The following is an 18,069-nucleotide window of genomic DNA, read 5'->3' as shown; positions in this document are numbered from 1 at the left end:
TCTCACAGCTACTGGATCACTTAGATGCACTGGAGGATAAACAAAATGCAGATATATTATACACAGACTTTGCAAAAGCCTTCGACAAGTGCGATCATGGTGTATTAGCACACAAAGTGAGTGTTAAAGATATAACAGAAAAAGTTGGTAGATGAATCTGTAACTTCCTAACACGCAGAACACCAAGATTAATAGTAAACAGAGTAAAGTTACGAGCAAAAGACTAATGTGAAGGACCTGAGAGTGATAATGTTAGAGAAGCTCACTTTCAAAGATCAAAACACTGTATCTACCACATCTTCTAGGAAAATGATGGGATGGATAATGAGAACCTTTAAATCTAGGGATGCCAACCCCGTGATGAGTCTCTTCATTTCGCTTGTTGTCTCTAGGCTGGAATATTGCTGGGCACTAACGGCCCCTTTTAAGGCAGGAGAAATTGCAGACCTGGACAATATACAGAGAACTTTCAGTGTACTTATAAGTACCATACAGCACCTAAATTACTGAGAATGGTTGAAGTCTATTGACCTGTGCTGCTTGGATCGCAGGCGAGAAAGATAAATGATAATATACACTTGGAAAATCCTAGAGGGATTAGTGCCAAATCTTCAGATGAAAAGCACTCCCTACTAAAGCAAAAGACATGGCAAGCGTTGCAATATCCCCACAATGAAAAGCAAGATTGCCACGAGTACACTGAGAGACAACACATTAAGTGTCAGGGGCCCAAGACAATTCAGCTGCCTCCCAGCATACATAAGGGGGATGACAAATAGACCCCTGGCTGTCTTCAAGGTGCTGGACAGGCACCTAAAGTCAGTACCTGACCAGCCGGGCTGTGGTTCGTACGTCAATTGCGTGAGGTCAAAGTAACAGCCTGGTTGATCAGACCCTGATCCACCACGAGGCATGGTTTCGGACCGAGCCGCGGGGGAGTTGACCCCCGAAGCCCCTTCCAGGTATACTCCAGGTATGCTGCCTGTGTTGACATAATATTATGCATGCTAATTTTGGCACCATAATGTGACTCATGCATCATGTGATGACATTATGTAACACATGTGCTCTTCATAACACGACTCATGCTGCCTTTGATAACATAGAAAAGTGTTCCATGCTACTTGTTTTTACTTAAAGGGATACATGCTGTGTGAAGTAACATAATGTGATATAATGTGGTATTAAAATGTTACCTCTGTTATCTTTAGCAATATAGCATCACATATGCCTGTTGCAAAAGAATGTGACTGATGCTGCCTGGGTGTAACAATGTGATTCATGCTGTGTATGGTAACAATGTGATTCATGCTACCTGTGTTGCATAATGTGCCACTTATTGGGTGTGGTAAGATAATGTGACAAAGGATACCTGTGGTAACGTAATGTAACCAGCGCTGACTGTGATGCCGTAATGTCACCCATATAGCATGTTTCTACATAATGAAATTTATGCTGCCTGTGGTAGCATAATGTGACATGCTGCCTGTGATATTTTGTCACTCATGCTGCCTGTGGTAACATAATGTTATATGCTGCCTGTGGTAACATATTGTCACTCATGCTGCCTGTGGTAGCATAATGTGATATGCTGCCTGTGATAACATTTTGTCACTTATGCTGTTTGTGGTAGCATAATGTGACTCATGCTGCCTGTGATGACATTGTCACTTATGCTGCCTGTGATAACATAATGTGACACATGTAGCCTGTGGTAACATAATGTGACTCATGCTGCCTATAATAATACATTGTCACTCATGCTGCCTGTGGTAACGTAATGTGACTCATGCTGCCTACGGTAGCATAATGTGCCTCATGCTGCCTGTGGGAACATAATGTGACTCATGCTGCCTATGGTAGCATAATGTGACACATGCTGCCTGTGGTTACATAATGTGACTCATGCTGCCTGTGGTTACATAATGTGACTCATGCTGCCTACGGTAGCATAATGTGCCTCATGCTGCCTGTGGTTACATAATGTGACACATGCTGCCTGTGGTTACATAATGTGACACATGCTGCCTGTGGTTACATAATGTGACACATGCTGCCTGTGGTTACATAATGTGACTCATGCTGCCTACGGTAGCATAATGTGCCTCATGCTGCCTGTGGGAACATAATGTGACTCATGCTGCCTATGGTAGCATAATGTGACACATGCTGCCTGTGGTTACATAATGTGACTCATGCTGCCTACGGTAGCATAATGTGACTCATGCTGCCTGTGGGAACATAATGTGACTCATGCTGCCTATGGTAGCATAATGTGACTCATGCTGCCTGTGGGAACATAATGTGACTCATGCTGCCTATGGTAGCATAATGTGCCTCATGCTGCCTGTGGTTACATAATGTGACTCATGCTGCCTACGGTAGCATAATGTGCCTCATGCTGCCTGTGGGAACATAATGTGACTCATGCTGCCTATGGTAGCATAATGTGACTCATGCTGCCTGTGGGAACATAATGTGACTCATGCTGCCTATGGCAGCATAATGTGACTCATGCTGCCTGTGGAAACATAATGTGACTCATGCTGCCTACGGTAGCATAATGTGCCTCATGCTGCCTGTGGGAACATAATGTGACTCATGCTGCCTATGGTAGCATAATGTGACTCATGCTGCCTGTGGGAACATAATGTGACTCATGCTGCCTATGGTAGCATAATGTGACTCATGCTGCCCGTGGGAACATAATGTGACTCATGCTGCCTATGGTAGCATAATGTGACACATGCTGCCTGTGGGAACATAATGTGACTCATGCTGCCTATGGTAGCATAATGTGACTCATGCTGCCTGTGGGAACATAATGTGACTCATGCTGCCTATGGTAGCATAATGTGACTCATGCTGCCTGTGGGAACATAATGTGACTCATGCTGCCTATGGTAGCATAATGTGACTCATGCTGCCTGTGGAAACAATGTGACTCATGCTGCCTATGGTAGCATAATGTGACTCATGCTGCCTGTGGGAACATAATGTGACTCATGCTGCCTATGGTAGCATAATGTGACTCATGCTGCCTGTGGGAACATAATGTTACTCATGCTGCCTATGGTAGCATAATGTGCCTCATGCTGCCTGTGGAAACAATGTGACTCATGCTGCCTATGGTAGCATAATGTGACTCATGCTGCCTGTGGGAACAATGTGACTCATGCTGCCTATGGTAGCATAATGTGACTCATGCTGCCTGTGGGAACATAATGTGACTCATGCTGCCTATGGTAGCATAATGTGCCTCATGCTGCCTGTGGAAACAATGTGACTCATGCTGCCTATGGTAGCATAATGTGACTCATGCTGCCTGTGGGAACATAATGTGACTCATGCTGCCTATGGTAGCATAATGTGACTCATGCTGCCTGTGGGAACATAATGTGGCACGTGCTGCTTTTGATACCATAATGTGACACATGCTGCCTGTGACGGTGATAACATAGTGTCACTCATGCTGCCTGTGATAACACATTGTCACTCATGCTGCCTGTGGTAAGATAATGTGACACATGCTGCCTGTGATAACATATTTTCACTCATGCTGCCTGTGGTAACATAATGTGACACATGCAGCCTGTGGTAACTTAATGTGACACATGCAGCCTGTGGTAACAATGTGACACATGCAGCCTGTGGTAACAATGTGACACATGCAGCCTGTGGTAACATAATGTGACACATGTAGCCTGTGGTAACATAATGTGACTCTTGCTGCCACTGGCACCATAATACAACCAGTGATGCCAATAATATCATAGTTGATTCATTTTGTAACATAGTGTGACTTATGCTCTCAGTGGTAGCATAAAGTGATCTATTATTTCTGTGGAAATATAATGTGATGCATGCTGCCTTTAGCAGCATAATGTGTACCATGCATCTTGTGGTAACATGTCCACAGACGCATGCTGTCTGTGGACATACGTGATCCATGTTGCATGTGGTAACATGCGATGTGTGCTGCTTATGTTAACATGACCTATGCTTCCCTTGATAACATAATTCGATCATGATGTCTGTGCTGCCATGTGTCACATGCTGCCTGTGGTAACAGTGGAATATATGCTGCTTATAGCAACATAATGACTCATGCTCTACGTAGTAAGAAAATGTTATGTTGTCTGTGGTAGCATAGTGTGAAACGTGATGCCGGGGGTAACAATGTGTACCATGTTGCATGTTATTATGTAACTTATGCTGCATGGGGCACCATAATGAATCTATGTTGCATTTGGTAACTCTATATGGTCATGCTAAATGTGGTAACATGTACTCATGTTGCCTATGGAATCATGTGGCACATGTTGCCTGTGGAATCATGTGATCCACGCTGCCTGTGGTAACAATGTGACCACGCTGCCTGCGGTGAAATAATGTGACCATGTTGCGTGGAGTAGCATATTGTGACCAACGGAGCGTGCGATAACATGATGTGACCCTGATGGCTGTGGTAACATGTGACCCATCACTACTATAGTAAGATAATGTGGTTCATTCTGCATGTGGTAATATGTTGCCATGCTGCCTCGGGTAGTATAATGTGACTTATGCTCCCTCTGGAAACTATGTGACATGATGTTACGATTTTGATGTCGTATGTTAACTAAAAATGTTCCTGGCTCCTTAAGGCTGCTCACACTGCTGTCTCGGGGTTATAAAATTACACTGAAATACAGAGCAAACCTTTGGCCAGCATGTACTTATATATTAAACATTATTAATTATTATTAGGAAGGAAGGACAAAAACTCACCTATAAAAAATATATCTATATATTAATAATAATAGTAACTTACATACAACTTACAATCTACTCCAAAAAAAAAAAATCCACTCCAGTTCATATTAGCTCACTTGCACACTGATACTAATGAGTTAAACAAAAAAATGAACATTTATGAACAGGGAGGCACCATGACACATATGCACCTCCGTCTTCACTTCTGTCTGGTAGACTAATTACCAGCAGGCAAAACACCATACAGTGTTCTCGCATAAACAGGCCTCTGCATACTAAGGCCTTACAAATAAACATGAGAGCACTTTAACACGAACACCTACAATATACACTAAAAAACTTGCCAAAATTACCTACTCAAACTTCCGCCCAAACATGATAACTTTACCCCCGTCACCACGGACTCGTACTGAACTAAACGAACCTCTCATCTGCTCCTGTCCTGGCCACTGCCTGACTGACAGGAATAAAACGCGTTCGCTTTCAGGGAATAATACACGTCCACTTTCCGTATGCTACACGGAAAATGACTTTATACGGAGCGTTATTCTACATAAAATATTTTTCTGTTACACACTGCATAACATATGCTCCCAATGGTAACATATTGTGATCTATGCTCCCTGTACCTCTGGTAACTGGCCAAGTGATCCTGTAGTACACCAGTAAAGGCAGGATCACAAAATAATGCGGGTGACAGCATACAACAAGGGCAGTGTGTGAGTCCCAGTACATCCTCACCACCAACACTGACAATACAATATGTACAGAGTGAGCAATAGAGCCACAATGAACTTAGATATATTAGTTTTATATTATGAGATTAAGCTAAGGCGAGTTTGCTTACTACTACTGACTAATCAATGCATACGGGAGAGACCAGAATGCGTAATGAAAAGGATAGATTGTATCCAGGCCAGATGAAAAGTATAATGTCAGGTAGGCTGGAGGTTAATCCCTCACCCTGCCAGCTTGACATTTATTACTGGCAGCCAGTTACACCACACCTGTGGGGCCCCGACAACTGCACTGTCTACACTGCCGACTGGATGATTAATTAATAGTGATTATAGAGGGAATGTTTGACGTGGTTGAGTCATGTACACCTATGAAATTTGAGACGTGGATCCAGGATTAATTTCCACACGAGTGAGGTGTTCTTTCATGACAGGGTCAGAGATGTCCAGTACAGTGGTTTCAGTAAGCCAAGGAAATTTCCCACACTGGAGTCATAGTGGAAAAAATCACTGTCAAAGAAAGGGGGTTAACTCTCAGCCCCCTCAGCCCTCGTGGAAGGGGCTAGTGAACTCTTCCACTTCCTTGTTCCCACAAGAGCTTTATTAAAACCATATGTGTACAAGGAGTCACAAGACACGCCTCTCTCCTTACTAGAGTTTCTGAGCAACTAAACCTAGAGTAACTGCTATTTTCCCATAGCAGTCAAATTTCAAATAAAAATACCCTCTACTTAATCTACAAGTCAGGGGTATTATAATTTCAAACAATGCTAAACAACAAGAAAACAGCCCACTTGTGTTAAACTCTGTTGCAAAAGCTAGCAATGAATGTCTATAAAGCTGAGGTCAGTGCTTTCTTTATGGGATGAGGAACTACGACGCCCTACAGGGCTCCAGAGGCCAGATGGACTTAAGAAGTCAGTGAGGATATGTCACGAAGTATCCTGTCGAACGCAAAGACAACAGTGAATTTGAGGTCGACTCTGGAATACTGACAATCTCCACTAGGAAGTTTAACTAGTGCAGTGTAAACGCTAGTGTAGTAATCCACGATAAAGTGTAAAGTGTGTTAACGTTTTGCGGTGTGCACTCAGGCATAAGTGAACGTTGGGGAAAATCTCTCTACCGTGAATAAAGATTGGCGGTATTAAAGTGACTGTATGACGAGTTGCAAGTGATAGGATATTATGGAGATGTATGGAGATTAGCAGCACTCAAGACATCACTCCCGGCCTATATGGCACAGTCAGTGCCACAAGCTACCATTACACGAGCAAGGTAGGTCCTATTCTCACTTGTATCCACCAAATATGCACTGCAGTTCATAGGTTGACACAATGTGATAAGGACTGTAATATTCTAGGCTGTCATCTATTGGCTTAACACTCAACAACAGTAAGTAACATATATTTCTAGATAAATGTGAACTGCTTGACATATGTGCTTCTTTGGCGCAAATTTTAACTAGTTTGTCATTATTATTGTACAGCTCCAGTGTTGGAGATCTTAGCTTATTTGCAGGATATCAGCATTTTAATTCGCTCTCAGTATTACAATTTAACGGAAGAATAGCTCTATTTCAGGTGTCTTTCCCAGTAATATTTTCACGTTTCGCGAGATTTTCGCTGACTTGACTGGGAGCCAGCCAGTCACAGTCCAGCCAGTCCCAGACCAGCCAGTCCCAGTCCAGCCAGGCCCAGTCCAGCCAGGCCCAGTCCAGCCCTTGGTAACATAATGTGAGCCATGCTGCTTGCGAAAACATAATTATATTAACGTGGTCACGAAGCCTGTGGTAAGATAATGAATCCCATGCAGCCTGTGGAAACATTGTGTGACCCATGCTGTCTGTCATAGCATAATGTGATAAATACTGCATGTGATAATATAATGTGACCCAAGCTGCCCGTGGTAATATAAAATGATCTATGCTACTTGTAGTAACAATGTGACTACCTCCAAATAATGTGACTCACGCGTGGCCCATTCTGCCAGTGATAACATGATGTGACAAATACTGCATCTGGTAACAATGTGATGTATGCGGTCTGTGGTAAAATATTATATCACATGCTGCCTATGTTGGCATCATGTATTACCATTGTCTGTGGTAATACAATGCTGTCTAACGAATATAATGCAATCTTTGCGGCCCATACAGTCTGTAGTATTAAAATGGTATAAAATACCGACAGATTGTTAGGTAAGATACATATGCAACAGTTAGGTATCTTTATTTCGAAACGTTTCGCCTACACAGTAGGCTTCTTCAGTCGAGTACAGAAAAGTTGATAGAAGCAGAAGATACTTGAAAACGATGTAATCAGTCCATCACCCTTAAAGTTTTGAGGTGGTCAGTCCCTCAGTCTGGAGAAGAGCATTGTTCCGTTGTCTGAAACAATATGAAGTTGAAGTAAGCAAAGCAAACAAGTTCAGGTAAGATCCCAATGGGATGAGCGGGGAAGATGGGACAGATGAAGAATAGCTCTGGAGAGGAGTGTTCTTAGTCAGAGAAACAGAGCCAGGGCTTAACCCAGCAGCTAAGGCGATCGTGGTGCAGACTTGAGAACAGGAATAGCAGGGACTGTTGCATTGAACTTGTGGTAGTTGAAGTCTTGAATCTTGAGTAGCTGGCAGCAGGCTAGGTCACATCAGAGGGTAGAACACATATGGGAGTTATAGGAGTAACTGAGGAGGCAGGTTAGCAATGGAGCCATTTTCGAACTTTTTAAAGCTGCTTCTAGATAGGTGGTATAGTTTAGCCTTGTTACTGAAGGTGAAACGTAGAGGCTTGATGAACTCAAGAACTTGGGTGAGTGTGAAGTGAAGCGGTGATTCACATGCATACTTGACTGTTCCAGCACCGAGGCTTTTGTAGAGTTCAGTACAGGTCATGGTGTCAGTATTTGAAGGAGAAGTGTAAAAAGTAAGGTTTTCCCATGAGGGTTTACTGGAGTCGTCGTTATCTTCCTCTTCTGGAGTGAATTCATTGGGAGAATCTACAATGGTTGTAGCAGGTGACTGAGGGTCGACAGGAGCAGCTGTGAGGTGTAATGGTTGTGTAACAGCAGGCTGGGAGAGGTGGGAGACGGTGGTTGAGGCAACTTGATCATCGTTGTCAGCGGTGGAAGTGGTTATAGAAGTTACAGGAGCAGTTGCTTGGGCAGGAGACAGGTCTGCAGGTGCAGAAAAGTTCAGGACGTTGGGAAGGATCTTGAGGATGTCTTCTGAAGGTGTGGAGTCCGGAAAATTGAAGGCAGGCATGTTGTTCAGACGGAATAGTTCGTTAATAGTGGTGTTGAAAGTGCCGGGGCTTGCTGCGTTTGCAAGGTGTGCATACACCATGCAGTACAGCACCTTTGAGGGAGCACCGTCGGGGAGTGGAGAGAGGGAGTTGCTGGGCGATGGTGCCTGTAGATTAGCGTGTAGAGTCTTGATGGTGTCGGTTTGTGGTTTGGTTATTGCAGCGTATGTCGGTGAATTGGAGGTGTTCTTCAGAACTTTAGTTTTCTTCAATATGATTTCTTTCCTGAGTGGGCACTTAGCTGCAAGAGTATGATGATTACCCTTGCAGTTAAGACATGTTGGTGCTGTAGTAATGGTGCAGGATCTGAAATCGTGTCCATTATTCCCACATTTTGAACAAAACTTCATATCCTTGATGGGGCAGTCCTTGGTGGTGTGATTATAGGAGTAGCAGGTCCAGCAGTGGGAGATGTATGTGAAACGTTCTTGTTCTATATGACTTGGGTGAATGTGGTAATATGAGATGGCCAGACCGTCAGAGATAGCTTGGGCAGCCATGGAGATGTCTGAGAATGTAATCTTTAGCATAGATGAGGCATTGGGGATCTTGGAGATGCTGTCTACCGAGGCCCAGGTGTTTTGTTCCTCAATAGATGTCTTCAGTGCTTCAGTAGAGAGAGAGGTGACGATATTGTCCAGTCTTTTCACAAAGACCGAACGTTTCGACTTCAAGAATGGAGACGGGGAAAGAGTGAATTGTTGCGTTTGTAGGGTCCTGATTGATGAGTCGTCCATTAGTTTTAGTGCTTCCGTGTCATCTGTGCAGACGACAATGAAGGAGTCTTTCAGAGAGTGGTTTGCCGTAAATTTGACCTGCAGGCAGGTCCTTACGACGGTAGCTAAAGCTAACTTCGAGGAGTCATTTATTGCACCATTCACAGGCTTGATTTTCACACGATTCGACAGCATTGTGAAAAGGATGTGACGTTTGTAGAATATAAATTCTACACCCCGGCGGGGTCGAAGAGAGGCTTCTTGTGGTGCAGAGCAACTGTGTGATGTGCCGAAGTTGAAGTGACAGAATGGGGCCTTATATAGTGCCAGGAGGTGAGACGTAGGTTGCTTTGGGAGGGCAGGTCCCTCTCAAACCCAGCCGTTCTCACTAGTAGAGGTTGTCGAAGTTGATGGTCTGTACCAAGATACCCTTGTGTTGCAGTGTCTGACAGAATGAACATTGTGAGAGTAAGACACATGTGCAACATCTGGGTATCTTTATTGTAGACGTTTCGCCATCCAGTGGCTTTATCAATACAAATTCCAGGACATAACTTGAAGACAGTAGAACTATGTACAGAAGATGAGGTAATCAGTCCCTCAACCTAGGAGTAGGTGCGAACAGCACCATAGTCGTGGAGATTCTGAAGCAGAAGAAAGAATCCTGGCGCTTATATAGTAACGTCAGGTGAAGCAGACGAGGGCAAATTCACTGGTTGGCGGGATTCCCCAGTGGAAGTAGGTCCGTCCCAAAGAGATGGGTTGGTTGTAGTAGTAGATGTCGTAGTCGTGAAGGTTATGTACATGTCCTCAGAATTAAGATTCCATGATGTTGCAGTGTCTGACAAGTTGTGTACGAATGGTATATAATACCGACAAGATGAGAGTAAGACACATGTGCAACATCTGGGTATCTTTATTGTAGACGTTTCGCCATCCAGTGGCTTTATCAATACAAATTCCAGGACATAACTTGAAGACAGTAGAACTATGTACAGAAGATGAGGTAATCAGTCCATGATGTTGCAGTGTCTGACATAACCTTCACGACATCTACTACTACAACCAACCCATCTCTTTGGGACGGACCTACTTCCACTGGGGAATCCCGCCAACCAGTGAATTTGCCCTCGTCTGCTTCACCTGACGTTACTATATAAGCGCCAGGATTCTTTCTTCTGCTTCAGAATCTCCACGACTATGGTGCTGTTCGCACCTACTCCTAGGTTGAGGGACTGATTACCTCATCTTCTGTACATAGTTCTACTGTCTTCAAGTTATGTCCTGGAATTTGTATTGATAAAGCCACTGGATGGCGAAACGTCTACAATAAAGATACCCAGATGTTGCACATGTGTCTTACTCTCATCTTGTCGGTATTATATACCATTCGTACACAACTTGTCAGACACTGCAACATCATGGAACCTTAATTCTGAGGACATGTACATAACCTTCACGACTACGACATCTACTACTACAACCAACCCATCTCTTTGGGACGGACCTACTTCCACTGGGGAATCCCGCCAACCAGTGAATTTGCCCTCGTCTGCTTCACCTGACGTTACTATATAAGCGCCAGGATTCTTTCTTCTGCTTCAGAATCTCCACGACTATGGTGCTGTTCGCACCTACTCCTAGGTTGAGGGACTGATTACCTCATCTTCTGTACATAGTTCTACTGTCTTCAAGTTATGTCCTGGAATTTGTATTGATAAAGCCACTGGATGGCGAAACGTCTACAATAAAGATACCCAGATGTTGCACATGTGTCTTACTCTCATCTTGTCGGTATTATATACCATTCGTACACAACTTGTCAGACACTGCAACATCATGGAATCTTAATTCTGAGGACATGTACATAACCTTCACGACTACGACATCTACTACTACAACCAACCCATCTCTTTGGGACGGACCTACTTCCACTGGGGAATCCCGCCAACCAGTGAATTTGCCCTCGTCTGCTTCACCTGACGTTACTATATAAGCGCCAGGATTCTTTCTTCTGCTTCAGAATCTCCACGACTATGGTGCTGTTCGCACCTACTCCTAGGTTGAGGGACTGATTACCTCATCTTCTGTACATAGTTCTACTGTCTTCAAGTTATGTCCTGGAATTTGTATTGATAAAGCCACTGGATGGCGAAACGTCTACAATAAAGATACCCAGATGTTGCACATGTGTCTTACTCTCATCTTGTCGGTATTATATACCATTCGTACACAACTTGTCAGACACTGCAACATCATGGAATCTTAATTCTGAGGACATGTACATAACCTTCACGACTACGACATCTACTACTACAACCAACCCATCTCTTTGGGACGGACCTACTTCCACTGGGGAATCCCGCCAACCAGTGAATTTGCCCTCGTCTGCTTCACCTGACGTTACTATATAAGCGCCAGGATTCTTTCTTCTGCTTCAGAATCTCCACGACTATGGTGCTGTTCGCACCTACTCCTAGGTTGAGGGACTGATTACCTCATCTTCTGTACATAGTTCTACTGTCTTCAAGTTATGTCCTGGAATTTGTATTGATAAAGCCACTGGATGGCGAAACGTCTACAATAAAGATACCCAGATGTTGCACATGTGTCTTACTCTCATCTTGTCGGTATTATATACCATTCGTACACAGAATGAACATTAAAATGGTATAAAATACCGACAGATTGTTAGGTAAGACACATATGCAACAGTTAGGTATCTTTATTTCGAAACGTTTCGCCTACACAGTAGGCTTCTTCAGTCGAGTACAGAAAAGTTGATAGAAGCAGAAGATACTTGAAGACGATGTAATCAGTCCATCACCCTTAAAGTTTTGAGGTGGTCAGTCCCTCAGTCTGGAGAAGAGCATTGTTCCGTTGTCTGAAACAATATGCTCTTCTCCAGACTGAGGGACTGACCACCTCAAAACTTTAAGGGTGATGGACTGATTACATCGTTTTCAAGTATCTTCTGCTTCTATCAACTTTTCTGTACTCGACTGAAGAAGCCTACTGTGTAGGCGAAACGTTTCGAAATAAAGATACCTAACTGTTGCATATGTGTCTTACCTAACAATCTGTCGGTATTTTATACCATTTTAATACTACAGACTGTATGGGCCGCAAAGATTGCATTATATTCGTTAGACAGCATTGTATTACCACAGACAATGGTAATACATGATGCCAACATAGGCAGCATGTGATATAATATTTTACCACAGACCGCATACATCACATTGTTACCAGATGCAGTATTTGTCACATCATGTTATCACTGGCAGAATGGGCCACGCGTGAGTCACATTATTTGGAGGTAGTCACATTGTTACTACAAGTAGCATAGATCATTTTATATTACCACGGGCAGCTTGGGTCACATTATACTATCACATGCAGTATTTATCACATTATGCTATGACAGACAGCATGGGTCACACAATGTTTCCACAGGCTGCATGGGTTTCATTATCTTACCACAGGCATCGTGATCACGTTAATATAATTATGTTTTCGCAAGCAGCATGGCTCACATTATGTTACCAAGGGCTGGACTGGGCCTGGCTGGACTGGGCCTGGCTGGACTGGGACTGGCTGGTCTGGGACTGGCTGGACTGTGACTGGCTGGCTCCCAGTCAAGTCAGCGAAAATCTCGCGAAACGTGAAAATATTACTGGGAAAGACACCTGAAATAGAGCTATTCTTCCGTTAAATACTGAGAGCGAATTAAAATGCTGATACAGTGGACCCCCGCTTAAGAACATAAGAACATAAGAACGAAGGAACACTGCAGAAGGCCTACTGGCCCATGCGAGGCAGGTCCAAGTCTCCTACCGGCTTAAGCCAATGCACCCAACCTAGTCAGGTCAGGTCACATTGACTTAAGGGAGGAACACGGCAACCGACCTGGTAGCACAAGCTATCAGGTCTAACTCACACCCACCCACATCCACTCATGTATTTATCCAACCTATTTTTAAAGCTACACAACGTTCTGGCCTCTATAACGGTACTTGGGAGTTTGTTCCACTCATCCACAACTCTATTACCAAACCAGTACTTTCCTATATCCTTCCTGAATCTGAATTTTTCCAACTTAAAACCATTGCTGCGAGTCCTGTCTAGGCTAGATATTTTCAGCACACTATTTACATCCCCTTTATTTATTCCTGTCTTCCATTTATACACCTCAATCATATCCCCCCTAATTCTACGTCTTTCTAGAGAGTGCAGATTCAGGGCCCTTAGTCTATCCTCATAGGGAAGGTTTCTGATACATGGGATCAACTTTGTCATCCTCCTTTGTACATTTTCCAGAGAATTTATATCCATTCTGTAATAAGGTGACCAAAACTGTGCAGCATAATCTAAATGAGGCCTAACCAAGGATGTATAGAGTTGAAGAACAACCTGAGGACTCCTATTATTTATGCTTCTTGATATGAAGCCAAGGATTCTATTAGCTTTATTGCGAACACTTATGCACTGTTGTCTTGGTTTCAGATTACTGCTAACCAGAACTCCTAAATCTTTTTCGCAATCCGTAATATTAAGATCTACATTATTTAGTTTATATGTGGCATGGTTATTGTCCTGTCCAACATTTAGAACTTTGCATTTGTCTATATTAAACTGCATCTGCCACTTCTCCGACCACTGCATCAGTCTATTCAAATCTTCCTGGAGTGCTCGAATGTCCTCGTCAGAATGAATTCGACGGCCTATTTTGGTGTCATCGGCAAACTTGCCGATGTCGCTCTTTATGCCCTCATCTATGTCGTTTATGTAGATTGTGAACAGCAGGGGGCCCAACACTGACCCCTGTGGAACACCGCTCGTGACACTTCCCCACTCTGATTTCTCCCCATTTATGCAAACTCTCTGCTGCCTATTTGTCAACCATGCCTCTATCCAGGAAAAAATTTCTCCTCCTATTCCATGTGCTTTAATTTTCCTCAATAGTCTCTGATGTGGGACCCTGTCAAAAGCCTTACTGAAGTCCATATACACAATATCATATTCATTACCATGATCTACCTCCTCAAATACCTTAGTGAAAAAAGTTAATAAATTCGTAAGGCAGGAACGCCCCTTTGTAAAACCATGCTGAGATTCGTTGATTAATTTATGCTTTTCAAGGTGGCTACGAACTGCCTCGGCAATTATTGATTCCATAAATTTTCCCACTATGGAGGTTAGGCTTATTGGTCTATAGTTCGAAGCTAAGGACCTGTCACCTGTTTTGAAAATAGGTATCACATTTGCCATTTTCCACTTATCTGGCACCATGCCAGTTTGTAGTGATATGTTGAAAAGATTAGCCAAAGGTGTGCTAAGCTCCTCTTTACATTCCTTTAGAACCCTTGCATACAGTTCATCAGGGCCTGGGGATTTGTTAGGTTTTAATTTATCTATTTGCCTAAGGACCATGTCACTTGTGACCCTAATAGTGCACAGTTTATTATCGTCCTGTTCTACATAATTTATCATTACTGGAATATCGCTGGTATCCTCCTGTGTAAAACCTGAGAGGAAGTATGTGTTAAAAATTCTACACATTTCCTTATCACTGTCAGTGAGCTGACCCGAGGAACTTTTGAGTGGGCCTATCTTGTCCCTGATCTTACTTCTGTATACCTGAAAGAATCCTTTTGGGTTAGTCTTCGATTCTCTTGCAACTTTAACCTCATAATCTCTTTTTGCTTTTCTAATTCACTTTTTTATTTCTCTCTTTAACTGAATATATCGATTTCTCAATTGCCCCTCTCCTCTTTTGATTTGCCTATATATGCCTCTCTTTTGACCAATCAGATATTTTAATCTATTGTTCATCCATTTAGGATCATTTTTGTTTGATCTGATTTCCCTATTTGGAACATAATTTGACTGAGCAGCTAGAACTATGCCCTGGAAAGCATCATATCGGCAACCATCACCACCTACCTGACCCTTAGTCAGGTCATTCCAGTTCAGCCCACCTAAGTAATTTTTCAGTCCTATGAAATCAGCCAAGCGAAAGTCAGGGACGGAGACTTGATTGCCATTATTAGGGGAATTCCATGATATATTAAAACTGAGTGATTTGTGATCACTTTCCCCAAGCTCATCATTAACCTCAAGATTATTAATTAGTGTTTCCCTACTGGCAAGAACCAAGTCAAGGAGGTTATTTCCCCTAGTTGGCTCTGTCACAAACTGTTTTAAAAAACAATCCTGGATCGTATCAAGAAAGTCACCTGACTCTAAATTTCCTGTCAAATTGCTCCAGTCAATCTGTCTATAGTTGAAATCTCCCATTAGCACAACATTTTCGTATGTAGATGCCTTACGAATTTCGTCCCATAGAAGTTTACTGCACTCCCTATCAAGATTTGGGGCCCTGTAAATCACACCCAAAATTAGTTTTTCTCGGCCCTCGAGAAGCTGTAACCAAACAGATTCAGTGGCTGACGCTTCTAATTTAATATCTTGTCTAACACAACAATTTAAATTGTCTCTGACATACATCGCTACTCCACCACCTTTCCTGTTGACCCTGTCAGTGTGGAATAATTTATAGCCTTGTATGTGACATTCAGAGGGCATCTCTCTATCTTTCAGATTGAGCCAGGTCTCTGTTATAGCAATAATATCTATGTTTCCTGCACTTGCAATTAATCTTAGCTCATCTATCTTATTTCTTACACTCCTGCTATTAGTATAGTAAACCTTAAGGGAGCTAGTCCCTTGCTGCCCTCTGCTGTCCCCCTTTGTTTGCTGACCTGATCTTTTGTCTTTATTTATAACTTCATGCTGAATGCCTTTTATACATTTACTGTTTCCAACCCAAGTGTTGCAACCTGCTTGTTTCCCACACACACCCATACCTCTATCTTCCATCAGTTTAAAATCATAGGCATTTCACCAATGGCCTTCTCAATCGAGTCTGCAAGTGCTACCACCCCAGCCCCAGAGAGATGTACCCCATCCCTTGCATACATATCATGTTTGCCATAAAAGTTGTTCCAGTTGTCAATGAATGGGATTGCAAGTTCCTTGCAGTATCTGTCTAGCCAGCAATTTACACCAATTGCCCTAGACAACCATTCATTTCCTACTCCCCTTCTAGGCAAGATGCTACATATGATTGGGATCCCTCCCTTAGACTTAATGAAATCTATAGCTGACCTGTACTTATCTAGCAGCTCTTCTCTCCTACCCTTCCCAATATCATTTCCACCAGCACTGAGACAGATAATGGGCTTGCTCCTATTACCTGACATGATATTATCCAGCCTGTTGACAATGTCCCCAACACCAGCTCCAGGGAAGCACACTCTATCTCTCATCTTCTTATTCCTATTACAAAAAGCATGGTCAAAGTATCTTACCTGAGAGTCACCAACCACAAGAATGCGCTTACCTCCATTAGCAGGGGCAGTAGTACCCTTACCTTCACTGGCCACTGAAGTACATTCATCCTGAAGAACAGAGAAGCGATTTCCTACCTTCAGATCTTCACTCTTAACTTTCCTTACTCTGATGCGCCTTCCATTACTGTGAACTACTCGCCACTTGTAGCAGGTGCTGGGCTGCACCTCACTGCTGGTAGCCGTTGCTGCCTCCCCAACTACAGCCTCCTCACAGCGAGAGACAGACTGCACCTCGCTGCTAGAAGCCTCATTCCCCACAACTCCAGCCACCTCACACTCTCTCCCAGACCCATTGAGGTGGACCTTCAGCCTCCTAATCTCCTCCTGGAGAAGCAAGACCTCCTCCTTCAACTCTCCAACCTCAATTTTTAAAACACTGCAGAAGCAAGCCATGCTTTGTAACCGTCCACACTAATCCCCAAAGCAGCTCAGGGTCTGTGACCTCACGTGACGACTGACCACTGAGTACTGAACGATCACCTCCAAATGCGACCAATTATGTAAGTGTATTTATGTAAGTGCGTTTGTACGTGTATGTTTGGGGGTCTGAAATGGACTAATCTACTTCACAATATTCCTTATGGGAAAAAATTCGGTCAGTACTGGCACCTGAACGTACTACTGGAATGAAAAAAGTTCGTTAACCGGGGGTCCACTAGTTTGTGGTTTTTCAAAATTTATAAATGTTAATCCTACAGACGTGAACTTTTATTATTCCATCACAGATGAATCGAGTAAGTCATAACAAAATAATTGTCTGCGCTCATAATTTATACAGATAACGATCTACACTTGGAGTCACACAATTTTTTAACTCTGTTGGAGAAACAGTCGGTATGAAATTACAATAACAAAGGCCACAAGGAATATCCACGTTGGCAGCAGACGGGAGTTATATTACTAGTTGTCAACAAGTGTTATGATTAATGTGTTGGGAGGTGGTGTTGGAACAAGGGGTCACAAGTGTGTAAACTCACGCTTGGTGTACAAAGGTATAGTAGAACAGCTGCAGACAAGAGTGTACACTCATGTTGGGTATTCAAACATAAGAAAGAAGAAACACTGCAACTGGCCTACTGGCCCATGCAAGGCAGGTCCAAGTCTCCCACCGGCTTAAGCCAATGCCCTAACCTAGTCAGGTCAGG

At 43.2% G+C, this 18,069-nt stretch overlaps 1 protein-coding gene across 1 annotated transcript in view; it reads right to left on the bottom strand.

Moving 5' to 3' along the window:
- Nucleotides 1-18,069, bottom strand: part of LOC128689625 (axoneme-associated protein mst101(2)-like) — a 160,503-nt gene that overhangs the window by 67,091 nt on the left and 75,343 nt on the right. The gene's annotated exons all lie outside the window — the stretch shown is intronic.

Source organism: Cherax quadricarinatus, chromosome 22, assembly GCF_038502225.1.
Source record: "Cherax quadricarinatus isolate ZL_2023a chromosome 22, ASM3850222v1, whole genome shotgun sequence".
Lineage (NCBI taxonomy): Eukaryota > Metazoa > Arthropoda > Malacostraca > Decapoda > Parastacidae > Cherax > Cherax quadricarinatus.
The sequence above is the reverse complement of the archived record's forward strand: the minus strand, read 5'-3'. Positions and strand labels throughout refer to the sequence as shown.